This window comes from Crinia signifera, chromosome 9, assembly GCF_055691185.1.
Source record: "Crinia signifera chromosome 9, ASM5569118v1, whole genome shotgun sequence".
Lineage (NCBI taxonomy): Eukaryota > Metazoa > Chordata > Amphibia > Anura > Myobatrachidae > Crinia > Crinia signifera.
Window position 1 is genome coordinate 119,454,407 of NC_139225.1, and position 22,086 is coordinate 119,476,492.

At 46.4% G+C, this 22,086-nt stretch overlaps 1 protein-coding gene and 1 non-coding gene across 3 annotated transcripts in view; both read right to left on the bottom strand.

The window, feature by feature from the left end:
- LOC146035897 (plastin-3) overlaps positions 1 to 22,086 on the bottom strand; it is a 109,434-nt gene that overhangs the window by 78,668 nt on the left and 8,680 nt on the right. The gene's annotated exons all lie outside the window — the stretch shown is intronic.
- On the bottom strand, positions 18,255 to 18,336 carry TRNAS-GCU (transfer RNA serine (anticodon GCU)). Its single transcript has one exon. It is a non-coding gene; the product is annotated as a tRNA-Ser (tRNA).

Sequence of the window (22,086 nt, forward strand, 5' to 3'; positions counted from 1 at the left end):
CAACAGATGTCAACGGGTCTGCTTGGGGAAGAAAGGAGAACCCAAAGGGAGAACATTGTGAAAGATAGGTGCCCATTATAAGCAGCAGTAATTAAACACATAAAAGTTTTCTTTAAAGGCAGATATCGTAGCGATCTCACCAAGCATGGCGGTCCTGGACTTCTCAAGTTACTTCAGAGGGAGTGGTACTTGTTGAATGTCTAGGTCTCCTTCTTGGGGCAACTTTATCCCAGAGTCCTTTTTGGAAATTCAAAGAAGGAGTTTCCGGGGCCATATGGTAGGATTCCCAATCTGGAAGGGGTATGGGTTGCATGCCGAGGGTTGTGAAAAATTGCGGGAGATCTGTGGGTTTGTTTAAGATGACCAACTTGCCATTGTGGGATACTTGAATGTTGAACGGGAAGCCCCATCTATATTTCAGATTCAGCTTACGTAGAGCGTCAGTGAGGGGTCTTAGGGTCCTTCTTTGCTGTAGTGTGGACCAAGCTAAGTCTGGGAAGAGTTGGATTTTATCTCCGTTAAAGTCTATACCGTCTAATTGGCGAGCTCTCTTCATTATTTCTTCTTTCTGTATGAAATAGTGGAGGCGGCATATCACATCTCGTGGTTTGTCAGTGGGTGTACCTCTCGGTTTGAGAGCACGGTGAGCTCTATCGAATTGGATCTTTTCTTGAGGGTCTAGTTCAAGTATTTCTCCAAAGATCTTTGTAAGGACGTCTATTAGGCTGGATTGTGGAATATCCTCTGGCAGGCCCCTCACTCTAATATTGTTACGTCTTCCGCGATTGTCCAAATCTTCCACACGTGTACGCAGGAGTTGCAATTCAGAGGCCTGGTGATCGATCACTTCCTTAAGTTGATTAAATGCCTGAACTGAAGTTGCACCATGGTCTTCCAGGGAGTCAACACGTGAATCCAGAGCTGATAAATCAGTTTGAATTGTTGAGACCTCTTGTTTGATTGTGGAGAGCAGGCTAGTCTCAAGTGATACAAGATCTTGTTTCGTTGGTAGAGATTTAAGGTGCGTAAGGATCTCGCTTATTTCTCTGTTGATAGAAGAGATGTAAGGGGGTGCTGCGTCGCCTGTGGTAGACATGTTGTCGGCAGGCGCGAGCGTTGACGGGGAGTTAGGCGGAGCAGATTGAGTGTTGTCTGATGTGTTGTCAGAAGATGGAGTCGTTAGATATTGTCGCAGATCAGAATTGCGCTCACTCGCTCTCCTCGGAGTCCCCTCGGGTTTAAGCTTGGATTTTCTGTTTTTCACCATGTGAAGAATATTTGAAGGCGGAAGCACGTAGTTCAAAGGTTATAGAGACGACATGAACATCTATGAGTAGTCACATAGTAGAGATTGGGTGGGCAGTTGCCATCGGTCGCCCCCCCCCGCGACCCTAGGCGGCCATTTCTTGTAGTTTACACCGCTCCTGTCAAAAGGCGAGGACCATTAGTGTGGATAGTAAGTGCATTGAGAGGTTGTATTCTGAAGGGAAAGGAGCAGTGGCAGCAAAGGCTCACAAGGGGGCGCTGGTGCACTACAGTGGATAGGAGCCCAGTACAGGTGATTGCTGTTCTGCAGGCTGAGGCAAGTAAGAATAGCCTGAAGCAGGCAGTGTCTGTTGGTTGCCTGGGAGACAGAGGTATATGCAGGGGTAAATCAGGAGGCAGCAGGTGTTCAGTGCACAAAGTAAAGTAAAAGGGGGATGTCCTCCTGGCTTCAGCAGGGTCTGTAGGGGAGTATGGCAGGGGAGCACCTTCCTTTGTAGTCAGGATGGGGGGGGTACAGCAGGGACACCCGGGGTGCACAACCTTTGCAGCACAATAGATATGGGCTTTTCCCTAGATCAGGGGCCCGCAGTAGCGGCAGGCAGGGCCAGACAGCTCAGGACAGGCTTCTTTAGTTATACTGTGGAGCCTGTCACTGCCACCTCCAAGATGGCCGCCGCTTCAGACAGGTATGCAGGGAGACAGGGATAGATTTAATGGGGGAGCAGGGCCACTAACCGCTCGTTTTCCAGTCCGGGGGCCACCTGGAGGGAGCCCAGTGCGGTGGAGGGGGTTCAGGAGGCTTCCTGGGTCTTCCGGCGGCGCGCGCCCGCTATGGAGCCCGCGGCGCGGGTACTTGTGAAAATTTAGGCCCCGGCTTCTAGGCCGCGGGTAGGCCGCAATCCGCGGGTGGCTGTAAACAGTCACCCCGACTCCGCAGCCTCCCGCAAACCACTGCAGGCTTGTCCGGCACCTCAGTGGGGCTCTGGGGAGTGAGGATCACCTCCGAAGCACCTCTGAAACTGGTGATGGGAGCTGGATTCTCCGGAGCCCAGGTAATCTGCGTCTACTGCTGATGGCCGCCCCACTGCTAGGTATTTGTGTCAATTTGTAACAGGGAAGAAATGTGTTACCATTAGTACAGGATGTTACTTTGTATCTTTCATCTAAAGAGTGTGAAAGTGCAAGTTTTGCAAGGACCTCTGAGAATCTCCAGTCCTTATATTCCTCTTAGCTGAATTTGCATAAGAGGGAACTGAGACCTTATTGCATATTCTATCAATCACAGTATCACACGGGCTCAACTTTATCTCGGTGAGCCCTCTTTTTTATACACAGGTCAAAGTTCAATACTGATTATACTTGCTGCAAGAGCTAATAGTATCCCGCAGCAAGTGAGTGGGTGATACAAATATATCAGCAGTAATGATGGTTATATGCAGTATTAGTATATTTCTCAGGGTGTTAATGTATATATTTCCTGCGATTAGGGCTGAGCTCAGGGAGCGCTGATTTGTAATTTATTGATAGCTGACAAATTGTCTTGACATATTGGAACAGATATATCTACTTGTCAGCGTCCCTACTGTATCTAAAGCCCAGAGATAGGATGTTATTTAACACTCGTGCCACTGTTGTATTAACAATGAGGTATATACATTCAGTGAGCAGCAGGCAAAAGGGTTACCCGAATGTACTATTCATATGGCAAACTGACATGCTTTTCTGTAGCTGAATAGAGTACAAATGGTTAGCCCTAAAAAGGGCTGAGTCTGGCCGGATTGTCAATATGTAGTATTATCACATAACATATGCGGCAGCACGCGGTAAGCAGACGCTCGCGCGGCTAGGGTGCCGATCGCGCGTTTCGCTTATCCGCTTCTTCAGGGCAAGCTGCCCTGCAGTTTCCAGAAGGTTTATAAAGGTGCTCATGTTGCGGGCATCAGCCAGTCTGATTCCGTGGGCGGTAAGTCCCGCCCTGCTGCTGCCTGATTGGTCTCTTACTCCTATCATTCTCCTGTGGAGATTCGCATAAGGTGATTGTATGTTATCTGTAGCTTAGTGTTACTTAGTATTCAAGTAGTGTCTTATTGCCAATTAGTCAGATATTGATATACTAATGATCATTGGCTAATAACCTGTTCATTTTATTGACTGCTAGTAATATGGTTTTGGGAGCCTGATGTAGCACTGACTTAATTGCTAAAGGAGATATGTATTTCCTATTAATTTTATTTTGTGTATTTATTTATTTTCCGGACCAATTCTTATTTGGACTATATAGCCATACTTGCCTTGTCTACTGTGGGATTATGTTGCCGAGTGGAAGCGGTACATCTGTCAGAACAGACTTAGGTCTACAGTCATTAGGTCGACCGTTCCCAAGGTCAACATGGGCCAAGGTCGACAGTCATTAGGTCGACATGAGTTTTTCACTGGTTTTTGACCCGAATGTCGACACATTGTTCGCTGCGCTCGGCACACTATTTTATTCTCCCACCACGCCCTAGTGGATGGTAGGGCATGAAATACCGCCTGTCGGCACATGTCAAAAAACAGTGAAAAACTCATGTCGACCTAATGACTGTCGACCTAAAACCATGTCGACCTTGGCCCATGTCGACCTTGGCCCATGTCTACCTAATGACTGTCGACCTAAGTCTGGTCTGACAGATGACCGTTTCCCTGCTGAGCAATCTAAATAAAGTGATGATAAATTCTTATTGTATTACTAGTGTATAGCGCCCAGACTAAGAAGATGATATAAGAACCATAAGAAATCCTTGTTTATTAGTACATTAAATAATGTGGGAATTGTGAGGTTTCATATTAGGAGATAAAGACCTCAAGAAATAAATCTCAATATGTACTGTACATCCAAGTATTAAAAACTTATTTTAATATTGTTCTAGATATCACATTAAGTTAAACTGATGAAAATTGTTAGGGGATATAATTTAGTGATTGTAAATCCTTAAGTAAAGTGATGTGAAGAAAGAATTGATGAACTTTGTGTCCGTCAGTGTATTATTTGCGTGAAGAATGACCTTATGTGACCTTTAGTGATGATACATGTGGTGTATCTGTGCTGGGTTAAAAAAAATAAAATAAAAAATAATTTATTATGAAAAATCTATTGTGGGTTATCCAGTGATACATATGTACATACAAGGCTGTTAAAACTACGGACAGGGGGTCACTCTTGTATCTATCCAACACAATTGTAAGATACACGGTCTTGTGCGATTGTACCCAAACCCCCCTTATCAGTCATGTGCTAAGGATCAGTTTGAATAATAGAAACAAGTACACACACCTCGCTGCGAATGCTCAGATGCTTCCATTAGATGTATAAAACATCAAAGTAAACCTATTAAAGATGCAGCAGTAACATTGAAGTGACATTAATGGATTGAAAGAAAAAAATTCTTGTGATGGTTACATACCAAAACTCTACACTCTAAAGGGTGTGTACACACAGGCTGCAGCTGGACGATTTTGACTAAACAATTTTGCTTAGTCAAAATCACCCAGTCACTGCCGGCGGCCATACCAGACACTGCAGCTAGCAAAAATATACAGTGTCTATTTGGCCGGGTGATATCGACATCGCTCTCACCCACTGCGTACACACAGGGTCATTCAGGGAAACATTCTAAGCGATTTTGACAATGCAGGCAAGATCACTTAGAACAAATCACCCCGTGTGTACACGGCTTAAGGCGAGAACAAACCTATTAAAATACTAAGGAGAAAGAAGAAGAGGAAGATTAACGATTACACCAAATATACTGATAAATAAAGCCAATATATCAAATACCCTCATATGTGGTTACGCTGCTGTGTGTTATTTTGGGAGTGTACTATGAAATTCACACGCCCTAGCGCCCTTCGTAAATAAACCCCACACACTATGGAACTGACCTTTCGCTCAATGTAACCCAAGGCACAATTTGCAAAGAGTGAATCCAAAATGGCTACCACAGCGATTCTATACAATACCCGCTGTTATACCCTTAGTGGTGCAGGGCACCACAATACAAGACATGGCTCCAGGTTCTACGTTGAAGAAATAGAACTAAGACTGTTGACTTAAAATCACAGGTTGGTCAACACAGTCCTCATTGAGCTGGATTAACAAAACGGCTCCTATCCACCGGAAAATAAAATACCACTACAGTCCAGTTCATCACACGCGGATCCGGTACGTTTGTGGTTTCTAAATATAAAGAGATAAATCCCTTGATGCAGAGCTTTAAGTTTTCTATTCCAAGACCTCTCATTTAGGGAGTGGCTGTCTTACGACACAGCGGAGATTAGACTTTATGGAAATAGCCTTTGTTAGACTGTATTTGTGCCCAGAATAGTTGCATTACCAATTATATCCTCACCCGTGAAATATTTTAGATAGTAAAGAAGCAGTAAACCCAAGAGAAACATAATCAAGGGCAATTTAAAATTCTTCTCTTCCCGTAAACAATGTATATAGAGTACTAAAAGTCAGTACGTGCCTAGAACTCATATGGCAGTATTCAATGAGAAAAATTTGCCGTGTTTTAAGGCGAGTTTGTGCTTTTCTCGCGTTGGACGGAGAATTTTGGTCTCAAAAAGTGAACAACCCTATTCAACATGCACTTCTCGCTGTCTTTCGAAGTGATTTTCGCTGTGTCTCTCCGTGTAGCAATTCTCCATCTTTTCATGGAGAAGTGGAAAGTGAACTTTTAAAATAAAAGTTTTTTTGTTTTAATTTTGGTGTCACAAAATCAGGAATTGTATTCTGTGAAAGGGCATGCTATTTTTATTCATGTGCAGAGCAGCCAGCAGGGGGCCGGGAGCTGAGAGCCACCATTAGATATTCATATATTAACTGCACCCGATCATTACATATGCACGATCGGGTACAGTGAATACCCGGTCCCCTGTTGGCTCTCCCGGGGGGAAGCCTGTGCTGCCTGGCTCCCGGGGAGCCCACCTCCCCCCCAAATAAGTTCTGGGGCAGGCAGGGAGACTTCCATCTCCCTGCCTGCCACCGTCCCATGGCTCCCTGCAGCGGACGCTCGTCCGCTGCAGGGGTTAAGATTCGCCGCAAGGGGCAACAAGCCCCTCTGACATTGAATAATGGGAGAGCGAGTGGCAGCCAGCCCTCCGGAACACAGCGAGTGTGCAGCGAATCCTAAACAGGATTCACTGCACACGGCGATATTTTACATTGAATACTGCCCATAGATTCAAGGGAAAGTGATGTGTGTATGTGGTCCGCTTACATCTATGCTCAAAACCAATAACCCTGGTTAGTGCACAACCGCTTTTGTATTAAGTGGTACAACCCAAGGTGAAAAATGCAAAAAGACTAGACTGATTAGAAACCAGTTGATTCATGATGTGTTACAGTTTACCTATCACAAAAAAAAAAATATATAACATCGGTAATCCAGGAAAGAACATAAACAGGGCAAACTCCCTTTTCCAGATGTTTGGATAGGAATGTTTTACCTTTCACTAGTACTCATTAAGGTGGAAAAATACCAATCCAGTACTATAAAATAATAGAAGAGAAGCTTTAACTGTATACTTCCACACCCACATTATGTGGACAAGGACGGGTTTGGTTAAAACTCCCAAAAAAGGTGTGCGTCACCGTAATGTAAGCTAATCCTTAAACCGTCAGCACCCTCCATTTTATCATTATCCATCAAACTATGGTGCCATGAATCATTGCTCTGTGACAGCATACATGAATGCGAAGGAGAAGTCCACTAACATAGCAGGTGTGCAAATCTGCCTGTTGCAGACACAGATAGTAGCAGTTGTGTAAATAGTGAGTCAGCCAAGAACATTAATGAATGCAAAAGTCACATCAATATCATTGTAATAATTTCCTCCAATACTGTTTTGAATATTGAAATAATGCAGCTACTGTACTTACTGAGGCACCTAACGCCTGAGGGTGGAGGAGTTTAGTAGAGGTGCACAATATTCCCCCATTATAACGTATGTGGGTGGGTTATTGCCCTGCATGTTGTTAATGATGCGGTATACGGTCAATTATGTCGACAATGGCGAAGCACGCATGAGTTTTTCACCTTTTTTTTTTTAGCTATGTGCCAACAGGCGGTATTTCATGCCCTACCATCCACTAGGGTGTGGAGGAAGAATAGAGTGGTGTGTATCGAGCATAACGAGGCACCGTGCCTGAAGCACAGCGATCCATGCGGTACACCGACGATGTCCATGTTGACTATCTACTGTATATTGACCAAAAAAAAACAACTCATGTTGATCTTTTGACTGTCTACCTTATGCTTGCATCGACCTTCCAACCCTATCCACCTATTTCATGTGTTGACCCAATGATCCATACCCAAAGATGCATGCTCCTGCCCATCATTGTGCGCCTTCTCCAGACTGAATGTTTCTGCTCTTTCCATAGGCCAGGGGTTCCCAATCTTTTTCGAATCACGGCACCCTAGAGTATAAGAATTTTTTCAAGGCACCCCTAGGCCCCAAAAAATATATATCAAATTAAGTAGATTGTGTTTGTATGTGCTTCTTAGGTTCGGTTATGTGGTAAAGGGCAGGATTTGGTTCTGTTAGTACACATTTTATGATTGGCAGCCACCAGCACTGGTTTTGTCCAGAAATAAATTGATCATAAATAATTTGAATTGGTTCTGGACGACCAACCCGAGGCACCCCAGGGAGCCTAGGCGCACAGTTTCGGAACCCACTGCCATAGAGGTTAGATCGAATTCAGATCGGGTCTCATAGATGGACTCTTTAGAGCAATGTTTTGTGCGTATACATTCTTGGGTGTTTTTAGCAGTGTATTTTGGGTCAATATCCTGTTGGAGGACCTAAGACATGTGAACGACACAGCTTCCCGATACTGGCAAGTAGGTGTCACTCCAAAAAATGTTGGTAGCCGTGAAATTTTGTTGTGCCCTGCACAGATTTAAGCCAGTCCCAGCAAAGCAGCCCCCATTAACGTTCTCCATGTCGCACAGTAGTTATGGTGTTCTTTTCTGTGACACATCTGTAAAAAGAAACATTCTCCCAGAAGCATGGTGGCAATATGCATTGCTTTGGAGTCTCCTGGGTTTTCGACCATAGAGCCCACGGTTGGAGTCAGACTCCAAACATGGTCCTCTAAATTAGTCCCTCAGACTCTCAGAAAATGAGAGTGAATCACTCAGTTAGGTGGCAACAGCAGGCCTCTACTTTGCAGGCTCACATCAGACACACACGGTGCAGACAAGTGTGGCTGTTAAAGGGGCAGGCTCTCATGGGGCTGCACAACATGACCTCCATGAGGGCACATGCAGCTGCACAGCTGTAGAATGCCTGGGGCCAGTCTCTGCGCGGGGTACTAGTACTTGTTATTCTATACACATAAGTAGCAACTTCCTAAAATAAAATAACTTTTTACCTAACCTTATTTTTTAATAAACCCAGTAGTATTTGCAAAGACAGGAAGGCAGCAGGGCGCAGCTGTTCACATCCAAAACATGCTTACCTGTTGCTCTACAACAGGGCTGGGCAACACCGGCCCTGCAGATGTTGATGAACTACACATCCCAGCATCAGTTTCAGCATGGCCACATAGCAAAACTAATGCAAAGCATCCTGGGATGTGTAGTTCATTAATATCTGGAGGGCCGGTGTTGCCCAGCCCTGTTCTACAAGCTTCAATAGCTGGAGAGTTTAACAAAACAAATGCATACTGTTTTTGGAATTATGTATAAAAATTAACAGGTATAATGCCCATTTTACAACGTATAAGGAGGGGGGTGCAAGAAACAGAGCATTATGCATGTTATAAAGTTTGCCAGAGGTGCGAGAAGCTGGAAGAACTTCGATTTTCTTTAAAGCGACAATCATTTACAAGGCAAAAGCATGCCTTGAAAATAGCTGGTTTAAAAAAAAAAACCCACACACCTCGGCCAGCATCCCCCACGGTCAACCTGGGAACTTATTACATATGCTCCTTTGTCTCTGTGCAGCTCTGCTTAATAGGATTGGTGCTATATATTACTCATGGTTATTAAAATATACATTCAATAATGTGTGATCATGTATGAAAACATTATACCTTTGACTACCATTTTTTCGCATCAAGATTTTAGACAAAACCTTTGCTATATAGTCACAGTCCACCTGTGCTTACCATGTGTTAAGTGGTCACAGCACAGCTTTGTTTGGAATGATCAAAATGTTAAAGAAGCGCACACACATTTTATGCGCCAAAGGATTGGAACTTAACTGTCAAAATACCAAAACACCAATATCTAGATAACGAGATTAGCACATAATAAATTCGGTGATAAAGTAGAATTTGCTTTGAGGAGGCCAATTCAATTTAAGTTGAATGGCGCACACATCTGAGCAGAAGGGATGCCAACAAGGCTGCAGTTACCAATGTTTCAACTCCAAGTCACTGGCAATTAAATCCCCCCCCCCCCTCCCAGCATAAGAGGGCACACCCTTTTCGTAATAAAAAAACATACTTCGCAAACTTGCCCATATCATCCCCCCTATAGTCCACAGCTTCACTGTAGCAACACAGTGTGGACTGAGTCCATTCCAATCTCTATAGGGTACAAGGCTTCTAAAATTGCAGAGAGCAGTCGAAAATACATATATTTTAAAAGGCAATGGGCAAATAGACAAAGTATAAATATATATTTTTTTCTATCTTGCTGTCCACATAGGGCAGGAGTGGCCAAACCGGTCCTCAAGATCTACCAACGGTCCACATTTTCCAAATCACCTAGCTGGTGCACAGCTGTAGTCATTACTAACTGTCACATTTTCAAACCTGCTGCATTCATTCCTACTATAGATCCATAGGTGGCCTGAGACACATGAACTGTTGGTAGCTCTTGAGGACAGGTTTGGCCGCCCCTGACATAGGGGGAAGTGGTTCTCCCATTAATTACTCCATTCTGCAAAAAGGTCATCTATATCGAGAGAATGGATAAGGCATACAAGCGAGTCATATCTTAGGATGACATAGGTTTGTTCACCATGAGCAGCCAAGTTCTGACGAATTATGCGTTTCCTCCCAACGTGGTTTCACGAGATATACTCAAGGTCAATCTATTTACAGTAAGATTAGATTTTAAAAAAAGTTACATTAGATTTCCTATGGAAATCTTGTAAGGAAAAAAAGAAAGTTAAAAACAATAACGGTTTCCTGTAGCTCTCATATCACAACTCAATGGATGGGTGCGGCACTCTGTTCCTTCAACGCAATAAGATGACAATAAACAGTGTTAAAGTTATCAACGTTTCAGTGCCTTTTTTATTTGCAATTTCGTCAGGATATCTAATATATCGCAATCGGATCATTTAGCAACGCTGACTTCAGCGATGCATGAGGACTCTGCATCAGAAGGAAGACGGAAGCTCCCGATGTATGGGTCATTGTGTCGATCATTGAAGGTCGACAAGGCTTACACCGACACCTGAAATAGGTTGACATAAGTAAGGTTGGCACAAGCATTAGGTCAAAAATGGAAAGAAAGATCGAAAAGGTCCACACAAGGTTTTCACCGTGTGCTCTGAAGTTGGAATTTTATCAACTGGGAACACGGACACTAATTTTAACTGAGTAAGCAAAAAAAAAAAAATCTAGTCATTCAAAAGGTTTATTTCAACTTTTTTGTCAAGTCAAGAACCCTTACCTAGTCAATGGGTGGGATTCTCTAATAACTCTGGCAGCACATCGCCGTCACCCGCAGTGTTAATAATGGCATATGCAGTAACATATGCTATTAGTGCAAAAGCGATGGCCGGCGATGTGCAGCGGGTCCCCCCTCCCTCCCTGAACCCTTACCCGCTTTGTGTGTGCTCCGTTTCCTCCTCCCTGCAACCAGAAGCTGTGTAGGGAGGAGGAGGTCACTGGTCCGGGCAGCACAGCAGGAGGCTGCGGATCGGCGGGGGGCACATGAAGGGAAGCCCATAGGCTTCCATGGGGTTACGCCATCTAGAACTGGCGTAACCCCCCCGCAGCGAAGCGCCAGTGGTGGGGCTTTGCTGCATATGAAAATGCGGTAAAAACCCTGAAAACTGTTTTTACAGCATTTTTAGTTTGTAGAATCCCGCCCAATGCCTTCACATTAGGACAAGTATATGGTAAATAGAAAATTCTATAAGTGTTCACCGCTGCAACTATCATAAAAGTGGCAGAGATAAGAAAAGCACCTGAGGAGAGAGGGTCTTGCTTGTGAGAGCTTACATTCTAAATTCAAGAACAATAGTTTGGATGATCTACCAATTGTGTAGAGTGGTGTTCAGGGTTAAAGAATATTTGTAACTAATGGTCACTATGAAATCTTTTACAGGCCCCCATACATTACTTGACTTCTCCTATGGGAGAAAAGCCACAGCTGACACCCCTTGAACTTTGCGGGAACTTCGTGGGTGGCATGATCGCATGCGATCCCAACAAGTGCTGCCAGAGGCTGTCCAATCCAACTGATCCTACCTGCAATCTAAGGGCAATGATCTGATGCGCACATCCAAGCCCACTCGACTATGTATTCAGGCCATTATTAAGAATGAATGTGAAATCATACTTGCTTACTTTTGAAAACTAGTTTCATTGAGTGGGCGTGTCATGCTCCACCCAAAGGGCGTGTCTAGTTCCATATATGGAGAAATTGTGAACGTGACACCTAGAAGCGTGGGTGTGTACTGCTACATCTGAGAGGAATCCTCTAAAATTACTTCTATCCAAATATAGATGATCCCCAAAGCAGTTAGTAAGAGCTACTATACTTGGTAAAGTGCTGGGAAATGGTGCTGATGATTCAATGTAAATGTATCTCTCATTCCTTTTACCCCATAAAATGTAACAGTTTAATGTGGGCTAGGTGAAATGAGGGAGATTGCTAGACTAATGAGGGAGATTGCTGCTATTTCAGGGAGTCTCCTGCAGAATGATGCAGGAGGGTAGGCAACCATGGTGAAGATGGGACAGATAATTTAGACCACCACCTTTCAAGTGAATGTCAGCTGTATCTATAGCATCTTTAATTCGGCTAATGTCTTAGATTCCACATTCATCTGTTAACATTTAAAATTCAGCCAGAAAGTTTAAGAAATAGAATGTAAGTATATTTACAATGGCACTGACCAACACAAATTCCAAGCACTCTGATAAATATATAATGAGACATCTCTAAAGGGCGTCTTACATCGAATGCAGCCACATGGAACAAACTATTCTTAGAATTCTCAATGTATCCTCTAGCATAATTCTGTTCTGTAAGTATGGGGGACAGACCAACTCAATGGAAACAAAAGATCATACTACAGTAGGTCCACTATACAATATTCTATTCAGGTTATGGAAGGAAAGAATATAAAAATATAAACCAGGAGCAAATATTTTCAAGAAATTCTAGTTGTGGGCATTTTTTGGTAAGTTTACTTTGTTTATTTAACTAACACATCTCTCCATGCCAGTATGTACCTAGGGTTTACCACAGCAGATAATAAGTTTTTCCCGGTAGCTACATCCATCTTCTTTTGTCACTAGCTATAAATATTGCATACTGTACCAGAAGAGGGATCCATAGGATCCTCCCTGGGTGTTGCTGCATTTCACGTTTGTATTAAAGGCATCACATACACAGTTGCGCGACCGGCACTGAAACAGGAAGTAACGTGACCGTTTTACACATCGCAAAGACGCTCTTCTATCAAAGTCTCTGCAGATTTCTTATTGCCAAAGCAAGAAACCGGTACTCAATAGTTTTTGAATAGGACTCAAAAAAAAGAGGAATTTGGTACCTACCGGTAATTCCGTTTCTCTGAATCCGCAGGGGACACTGGCGTTCACGCTGGGTAATAGAGGTGGATGGCTGGGAACTGGCACACTGTAACTTTAAACAGCTGGCTCCTCCCCTCTAGTACCCACAATCCCCAGTTATGAAAATTGGAACGAGAGGAAGGACACCAGACTACTACTGACAAATAACCACATATTTACAACATATATGCATATATACAGACAACAACAACTGTACACACATGACAACAATGACCGGCAGGCGACCAGAGTAGGGAGGGAGGCCAGTGTCCCCTGCGGATTCAGAGAAACGGAATTACCGGTAGGTACCAAATTCCTCTTTTCTCTATCATCCAGCAGGGGACACTGGCGTTCACGCTGGGGAGGTTCCAAAGATTCCCCCTTGGGCGGGAGAACTCGGAGGAGCCTGCAAAACCAAACGACCAAAATCCGCCGCTGAAGAGGCGAACGTGTCGAATCTATAGAACCTAATGAAGGTGTGAGGACGACCAAGTAGCCGCTCTACATAGCTGAGCTGAAGACGCGCCTCGTCGCGCCGCCCACGACGTGCCCACCGACCGGGTGGAGTGAGCTGTGATAGAGGAAGGCGGAACCCTACCCTCAGCCAAATAGGCCTGCCTAATAGTGAGCTTGATCCAGCGAGCTATGGTCTGCTTAGAGGCCGGCCAACCCCGTTTAAGGGCGTCGTACAGGACAAACAGGCCGTCTGACTTCCTCAAGGACGCAGTTCTGGATACATAAACTCGCAATGCTCGGACCACATCCAGGGAGACCGATTGCGGGTCAGAGTCCGTAAAGGCAGGGATGACAATCGGTTGATTCACGTGGAAAGAAGTAACGACTTTAGGCAGGAAGGAGGCCCTCGTACGAAGCTCCGCCCTGTCCGAATGAAAAACAAGAAAAGGCGCCCGGCAAGACAGAGCACCCAACTCCGAGACTCTCCTTGCCGAAGCCAGAGCCAACAGCGTAACTGTCTTCCATGTCAGGAATTTTAAATCTACCTGCTCCAAGGGCTCAAAAGTGTCGGACTGCAGGAAACGCAAAACCAAAGGCAGATCCCACGGCGGTGTAGGAGGAACGAAGGGGGGCTGGACTCTGGCCACCCCTTGCAAAAACGTCTTGATTTCTGGCACCGAAGCCAACTTCTTCTGAAACAGGATGGACAGTGAAGAAACCTGCACCTTCAGGGAAGCTAGACGAAGCCCTGAATCCAACCCCGACTGCAGAAATCGAAGTAGCCTAGGCAGATGAAAACTCCTGAACGGGTAACCCCGAGCGGAACAACAAGTGGAATATGCTCGCCATATCCGGTGATAATGTCTTGCGGAAACCGGCTTACGGGCCGCCAACATCGTGGGGATTACTGAGGCCGGTATCCCCTTCTTCCTTAAGATGTCTTCTTCAATAGCCACGCCGTTAAACGGAGTGGCTTCAGTGCCGGGTGCAGAAATGGTCCCTGCTGGAGGAGATCCGGCCTGTCCGGGAGTGTCCAAGGCTGGTCTATGAGCAGGGACTGAATCTCGGCGAACCAAGTGCGTCTGGGCCAGAATGGAGCAATCAACACGGCTCGGACCCCTTCCCTTCTTATCTTTTTGAGAATCCTTCCTAGAAGAGGAATCGGAGGAAATAGGTAGACGAAGTGAAAGGGCCACCGAACCTCCAGAGCGTCCACTGCCCAAGCTCCGGCGTCCCTTGTTCGTGAGACGTAACGGGGAAGCTGATGGTTCTGCCTGGAGGCCATGAGGTCTACCTGAGGCAGACCCCATCTCCTGACTAGCTCCTGAAACACATCGGGATGCAGAGACCATTCCCCCGGATGGAACTTCTGCCTGCTCAGAAAGTCGGCCTCCCAATTGTCGACTCCTGGCAGGTATACTGCCGACAGAATCACTTCGTGTCTCTCCGCCCAGTGTAGGATCCTTGCGGCCTCCTTCATGGTGCCCCTGCTCTTGGTGCCTCCTTGTCTGTTGAGGTACGCGACAGCCGTCGTGTTGTCTGACTGGACCTTGACAGTCTTCCCCCGAACCATGTCTGGAACAGCCAGTAGAGCATTGAGAATTGCCCTGAGCTCCAGGACGTTTATGGGCAGACTTGCTTCCCACTGACTCCAGAGACCCTGTAGGCGACGATCTAGAATGACCGCGCCCCAACCTGTGAGACTGGCGTCTGTTGTCAGAACTATCCAATCCCATATGGCGAACCGTCGGCCCTGAGTCAAATTCTGTCTGTGTAGCCACCACAGCAGTGACGACCTTGCTCGACTGGATAGCTGTACCCTCCGGTGGATGAACAGGTGAGAGCCTGACCATTGACGAAGCAAGTCCAACTGAAGGGTTCGAGAGTGGAGCCTCCCGAACTGAAGCGCCGGGAAAGCTGCCACCATCTTTCCTATCAGTCGAATGCAAAGCAGGATCTGAACTCTCTTGTGGAGTAGAATCTGACGCACCAACAACCTGATGGAGTTGATCTTGTCCTCTGGCAGGAATATTCTCTGTGCGCTGGTATCCAGCAACAGGCCCAGGAATTGCAGGCGCTGGGACGGTACCAACGAGGACTTTGGATAATTCATTATCACCCGTGCTGCGTCAGGAACAGAATCGTTCTGTGAGCATGCTCCTGCAGAATCGAAGGGGATGAAGCTTTTATCAGGAGGTCGTCCAAGTACGGCACGATATTGATGCCCTGAAGCCTCAGACAGGCTAGCAGGACTGACAACAGTTTCGTAAAAACGCGAGGGGCTGAGGACAGCCCGAACGGAAGGGCGCGGAATTGGAAATGCTCCTGTCCAACAGCGAACCTGAGAAAAGATTGATGGTGAATCCATATAGGGACGTGGAGGTACGCATCCTTTATGTCTAAAGAAAGTAAGAACACCTGGGGCTCCAGAGAGGCTATGACAGAATGTACCGACTCCATTTTGAACGGATGGTACTGGACGAACAAATTGAGTGCCTTGAGGTTTAAAATGGGTCTGGCGGATCCATCTGGCTTGGGCACCGTGAAAAGATTTGAGTAAAATCCTCTTTCCCTCTCCTCGAAAGGCACCGGCATGATCACTCTGGATTTCAAAAGCTTCTCCATAGCCCCTTGCAGCTGTACTCTCTTCTCCTGCTCGCGTGGCAGAGCAGTTGTGAAAAATCTTGAAGGTGGGGAACCCGCAAACTGAATCTTGTATCCGTCTGAAATCAGCAGACGGACCCAAGTATCCGACGTGGTGGCAAGCCACTGCTGACGAAACTCCAGAAGACGGGCCCCAACCTGGGAATCCCCCAGCATGGCTGGAGGATAGTCACGCTGCAGGCTTCTCCTGGGGCTTGGGCAGCTGGGCCCTGGCCGCAGGCTGTCCTCTTGTCTTCCCACGGGACCCACGAAAGGAAGAGGAAGAGCCTCTTCCCCTGCCGCGAAAGGACTGCTGTGGGCGAAAGGAATTGAACGATGGCCCCGTGTACTGCCGTCTCGCCGGTGGAGGAGCAGATGGCAGAAAAGCCGACTTACCTCCCGTGGCCTGGGAGATCCACTTATCCAGCTCAGGGCCGAACAGCATGTCTCCAGTAAACGGCAAGGATTCTACAGCCTTCTTCGACTCCATGTCCGCTTGCCAAGACCGCAACCACAAGGCTCTCCTGGCGGCGATAGAGTTAGCCGATACCCTGGTAGCAACCGTCGTGATATCCTTGGACGCGTCCGTAAGGAAATCAGCCGATTCTCGGATATGCTCTGCCAGAACCCTTAAATCCTGGCGGGGAACCCCCTCTTCCAGGCCCTGGATTAACTGTTCCGCCCATTTAGAAACAGCCTTACTTACCCAGGCTGATACCACTGCTGGACGCAGCTGCGTCCCAGACGCCACATAGATAGCTTTGAGTGTATTCTCCAGCTTCCTATCTGCAGGGTCCTTTAAGGTGGTAGCCCCCGGGACCGGCAGGGTAGTCTTCTTGGATAGGCGCGAGAATGAAGCATCCACAGGTGGAGGCGTCACCCACTGCGCAAGTGCAGACGGCTGAAAAGGATATAATGAAAGGAACTTCTTCGGAACCTGGAACCTTTTATCCGGGTTCAACCATGCGGAATTCAGCTGCTCCTGCTTTGGAAAAGGAAAGACAACCAGCTGTTTAGGACGTACCTCAAAGAGCTCTAGATCCTGGGACACAGGCTCAGGCTCCTCAGGGAAGTTAAGGACCCGCTTCACAGCAACTATCAGAGCCTCCACCCCAGCCGGGGCTGGTTCTGGATCCATTGCCTGCGGAACCCCCTGGTCCTCATCCAAATCCGGGTCCAGGTCGTCAGCCAAATACCCCGGATCATCTCCCGACTCGTCAGAGTCCTGGCATTGTAACAACGGCCGTTTTGGACGCCTTTGCTGAATGGCAGGGGCAGACATCGAGGAAACAAACGAATCCATGGATCTAGTTAAAGAAGAGACCCACTCTGGCTGAGCCACCCTGGACTCCGCCAGTTCAGAGGACAATTGAGACATAGCGCCCACCAATGAGGAAGCCCATGCAGGGGGCGCGCTAGAAGACTCATGCTGAGGGCCAGCTATAGCCCGGCATGCCTCACATTTAGTAGCCTTGCCCTCCGCAGATGTCTGAGAGAATTTTGCACCACAGGAGATGCAGCAAAAAGCCTTTTGAGAGGCTTTTGTGGAAGCCTTGCCAGTCATTTTGTAACAAATGAACCCACACACACACAGAGATAACACAGAGGAGGTGTAGGGGCAAAGGGACTGTGGGCACCAGAGGGAAGCACTGCCTCCTTGTAAGCAAAACACCCTCCCCCTTACTGAAAGCTATACAGCTATATCAAGGGGAACCAAGGGTTAACAGTCCCACTGCTGTGTGCACCTAAGGGAAAGAGGTGACAAGCAGAAACAGCGCTTTAGAATAAAGCTGTAAACAGCAGTATTCAGCACAGCATAAAGCATTACAGCCTTACAGCATTATCCACTGCCCCAAAGCCCCCCTCAACCGCGGCATTGATTTTTAAAAATGGCGCCCGCCGCGTGCGGTACCGCGCCTGAGCTGCTTCTGGCAGCGCTATTCAGCGTGTCTCCCCACGGCCGCCTCCCGCCCAGAGAGGGTTAAAACCCCCAGCACTCGGCGGTAGCAGCGCTACAGGTCCACACGCGCGCACTGACTAAGCCCACACAGAACGCCCCGCTGAAGGGGTACTTTGGCGACGAGGATGGGATCTGAACCCATGCGTGCAGAGCACAATGGATTAGCAGTCCATCGCCTTAACCACTCGGCCACCTCGTCCAGGACAGACAGGCAGTTCGTGTCTGACGGTCCCTTTGGAGGGGGACCGCAGGAACACAGGAGTCTGGCAGGCGTCTTTGACGAGACCCTGACAGAGCGCTGGACTAGCCAGCGGCGCCAAAGCTCCCTTGCAGGGAGAGAATAAGAGTATCTCAAAGCTGCAGCAGCAGAACCTTTGAGCAAAAGCTAGAAAACAACACTAAAGGAGATGCTAGAACGGAGACAAACTCCTGCGTGGCCAGCTCCCAGTGCACAATTTTTCTAACTGGGGATTGTGGGTACTAGAGGGGAGGAGCCAGCTGTTTAAAGTTACAGTGTGCCAGTTCCCAGCCATCCACCTCTATTACCCAGCGTGAACGCCAGTGTCCCCTGCTGGATGATAGAGAAAAGGTGCTTTTCACAACTTTGCACCAACTAAAGTTTTTTTTTTTTTTTTTTTTTTTAATACAATTTAAAACTATTTTGGAATATGTGAACAAATTCATGGGTGAAATATGGTCTGCATATCAAAAAGGAACACATTTTTAGGTGCTGTAATTTCAGTTATAGGGGTCATCCAATTACGACCATAGGGCGCAAGATGTCATTGCAACAGCACACTGTAAGAACTTTCCCTGCAATTGGATTGACCAGTTAGAGCAGTGATTTTCAAACTGTGCCGCGGCACCCTGATGTCCCGAGGGTAACTTGCAGGGGTGCCCTGCATTGGTTGTCCAGGACCAATTAAAGTTATTTATGATCAATTTCATAGACAAAACCAGTGCTTGTAGATGCCAATCAGAAAAAGGTGTACAAACAGAAGGGCCTTGTCGACCACCACATACCTGAACTTACGGATGACAAAACTAACCTACTTAACTTTATATATTTATTTTCTAAATTTTTGGGGGTGCAGTGCAAGAGTCTATTTCTGCATGCAAAACCTACCCCGCTGTGGCGCACGTCGGCATTGCCAGCTGTAGACACGATGCAATATGTACTACATTTCCTACCGATATGGACTATATAGTCTATAGCGCACCATTTATTTATTTATTTATTATTTATTAGCAGTTTCTTATATAGTGCACATAGATTCCGCAGTGCTTTACACCCCTTTAGATTCAATAACCATCTGCTCATGAACAAACTTCAGTGCTGAAATGCAAACACTGATATGGTTGTGTAGAACTGACAAAAAGGTATATTATATGAAAAGCTTAAGAAAAACAGAGGGCAAATGGAAAAAAAATATATGAGAAACCTTTGAAATGACTCCAGCCCTATTTAATATTTATAGAAGGTGTAATATAACAGCTGGAGAGCAGCGATCTCTGATAAGGTACAACTGTGGTGTGGTATCTGTAACATCAAACAGCTGCAACAGACAAGTTATAACAAACTATACAGTGTTCTGAAAGAGCATTTTACCAGGCTCCTCACCAATGATATTGTCTGGCAGTGTTCACAGCATACAGTAACTAGGAAAGGCTGTAGGCCCATCTAGAAAGTGGTTAGTCAGACAGGAATTACAAAAATGCAGTAACTTTAGAAATAAAACACCAAACTGAAATTTGATCATGTTCAGGCAGTAAGAGGTAGAAGCACTTATTTCGGGAAGAGACTGCTTGCAGGCACTCGCACAAACCAAATAATTTGGCCAATATTAAACTAATCAAAAGCCTAAAACAAATACCTCACGTGATTTTAAAAACTGCAGTGTTCCTTTATATACAAGTCTTGCAGAAAAGCAGAATCACTGTGAAACAATGATCAAATTAACTTACATTTTGTATTTAACAAAATAAGAGTGGCATTAATCGCTGGGTTTACTCCACTGTGCTCGTACCAGGAGAGGCCAGATGTATCAAGCTTCAATAGTGATAAAATGGAAAGTGATAAACCCACCAATCAGCTCCTACCTGTAATTTTTTAAACAAAGCCTGTAGCATGGCAGTTAGGAGCTGTTTGGTTGGTGGTTTACCAGGGCCAGATGTACTAAGCTTGAAAAGCGATAAAATGGAGAGTAATAAAGCACCAGCCACTAACTGCCATGTCATGGGCTGGGTTTGAAAAGTTGTAGGTAGGAGCTGATTGGTTGGTGGTTTATCACTTTTCAAGGCTTAGTATAACTCGCCCTTTCTCCATTTTATCACTTTTTAAAAACTTAGTACATCAGACCCTATAGGTACCCATACACTTAAAAGACTTTTCTGAAGGGAAGTTATCACGCAAGATCTCCCTTGAACTGCCCGTAAGCTTCCTGGGCAGCCTGATTGCATACAAAATTCCACATACAGTCCTTTAGCAAACAATGTACTATATTCTATCCAAGCCAAGCCTTCCCTATTAGAGAAATCGGTACTTGTATACTATCACGGCTCCCACGATGGGCATCGTACAGGGAAAAATCGCATCGCATGCGATTCCATTTTTCTCAAAAATCATGGACAGGTGTTAAATCATGTAAAATGCACCCCAAATGTCATTTTTCACACTGTACCACCCCCACTATCAATGCCAACCCAAAGCGTGGCGAGCGCAGCGAGCGGCAGCAGTATGCGTCCTACGACCTTTTCATACCCCCACTATCCACGTCGGCGTGGAGTTGAGAATAGAAAGTGTGGCGAGCACAGCGAGCCACCGAGCCTGAAGCATGGCGAGCGTAGCGAGCCCCGCGAGGGGATGCGGATACCTGTGAAGGTATCCGCGTTCGCTCACCACGCTTCGGGCTCGGTGGCTCGCCACACTTTCTATTCTCAACTCCACGCCGACGTGGATAGTGGGGGTATGAAAAGGTCGTAGGACACGTACCGCCGCCCGAAGCGTGGCGAGCCCCGCGAGGGGACGCGGATACCTGTGAAGCCCGCGAGGGGACACGGATACCTTCGTATCCGCATTCGCTCGCCACGCTTCGGGCTCGATGGCTCGCTGCGCTCGCCACACTTTCTATTCTCAACTCCACGCCGACGTGGATAGTGGGGGTATGAAAAGGTCGTAGGACGCGTACCGCCGCCGCTCGCCACGCTTCGGGTTGGCGTTGATAGTGGGGGTGGTACAGTGTGAAAAATTACATTTGGGGTGCATTTCACATGTTTACTACTAATTTAAAGGCATTTGTGAACAAAAATGCATGCCATCGCATGGCATGCGATTTCTCACAAATGCATTAAAAACCCGGTAAAATCGCATCGCATGCCATTACATATGGCATGCGATGGGACCCGTGATAGTATACAAGTACCGAGAAATCTATAGGGCAGCCCATGCCATCTCTGGCTCAGACACGATGCGCATGGTTTTGACACTGAGCCTGAAACGGAGGAAAAAAAGACCAAAATTGTACTAGTGTACGGGGGTCTTAAGGGGGTAAACTTAATAAAGCTTCTATAAATGTACAGAGGTGATGTAGCCCATAGCAACCAACCAGAATCAGTCTACAGAAACCTGGACAAAATCTGTCACCTTGCTTTTACAGGGGCCTTTATATACGGGGAGATGTTCTGAGCAATACTAGATCTCACAGAGCGCTCTGCAAGATCACTCAGTGATGTGTCAGCAAACTGTCAGGGCCAGTGTTCTCCGGTGAGAAGAACTTAAAAACCACTGCCCCCCATACTGCCACCACCACTAACAGAGTACAAGGAGGAGGCGCCAGCACAGTAGGGAAGTATGTCTTAAGGTAAACTATGGAGGTGAGGTCTTAGAAGTTCCACAGTCGCCCTCTGCATTAAGTACAAGGATTCTCAGACCTCCTTGATTTGTTGATTT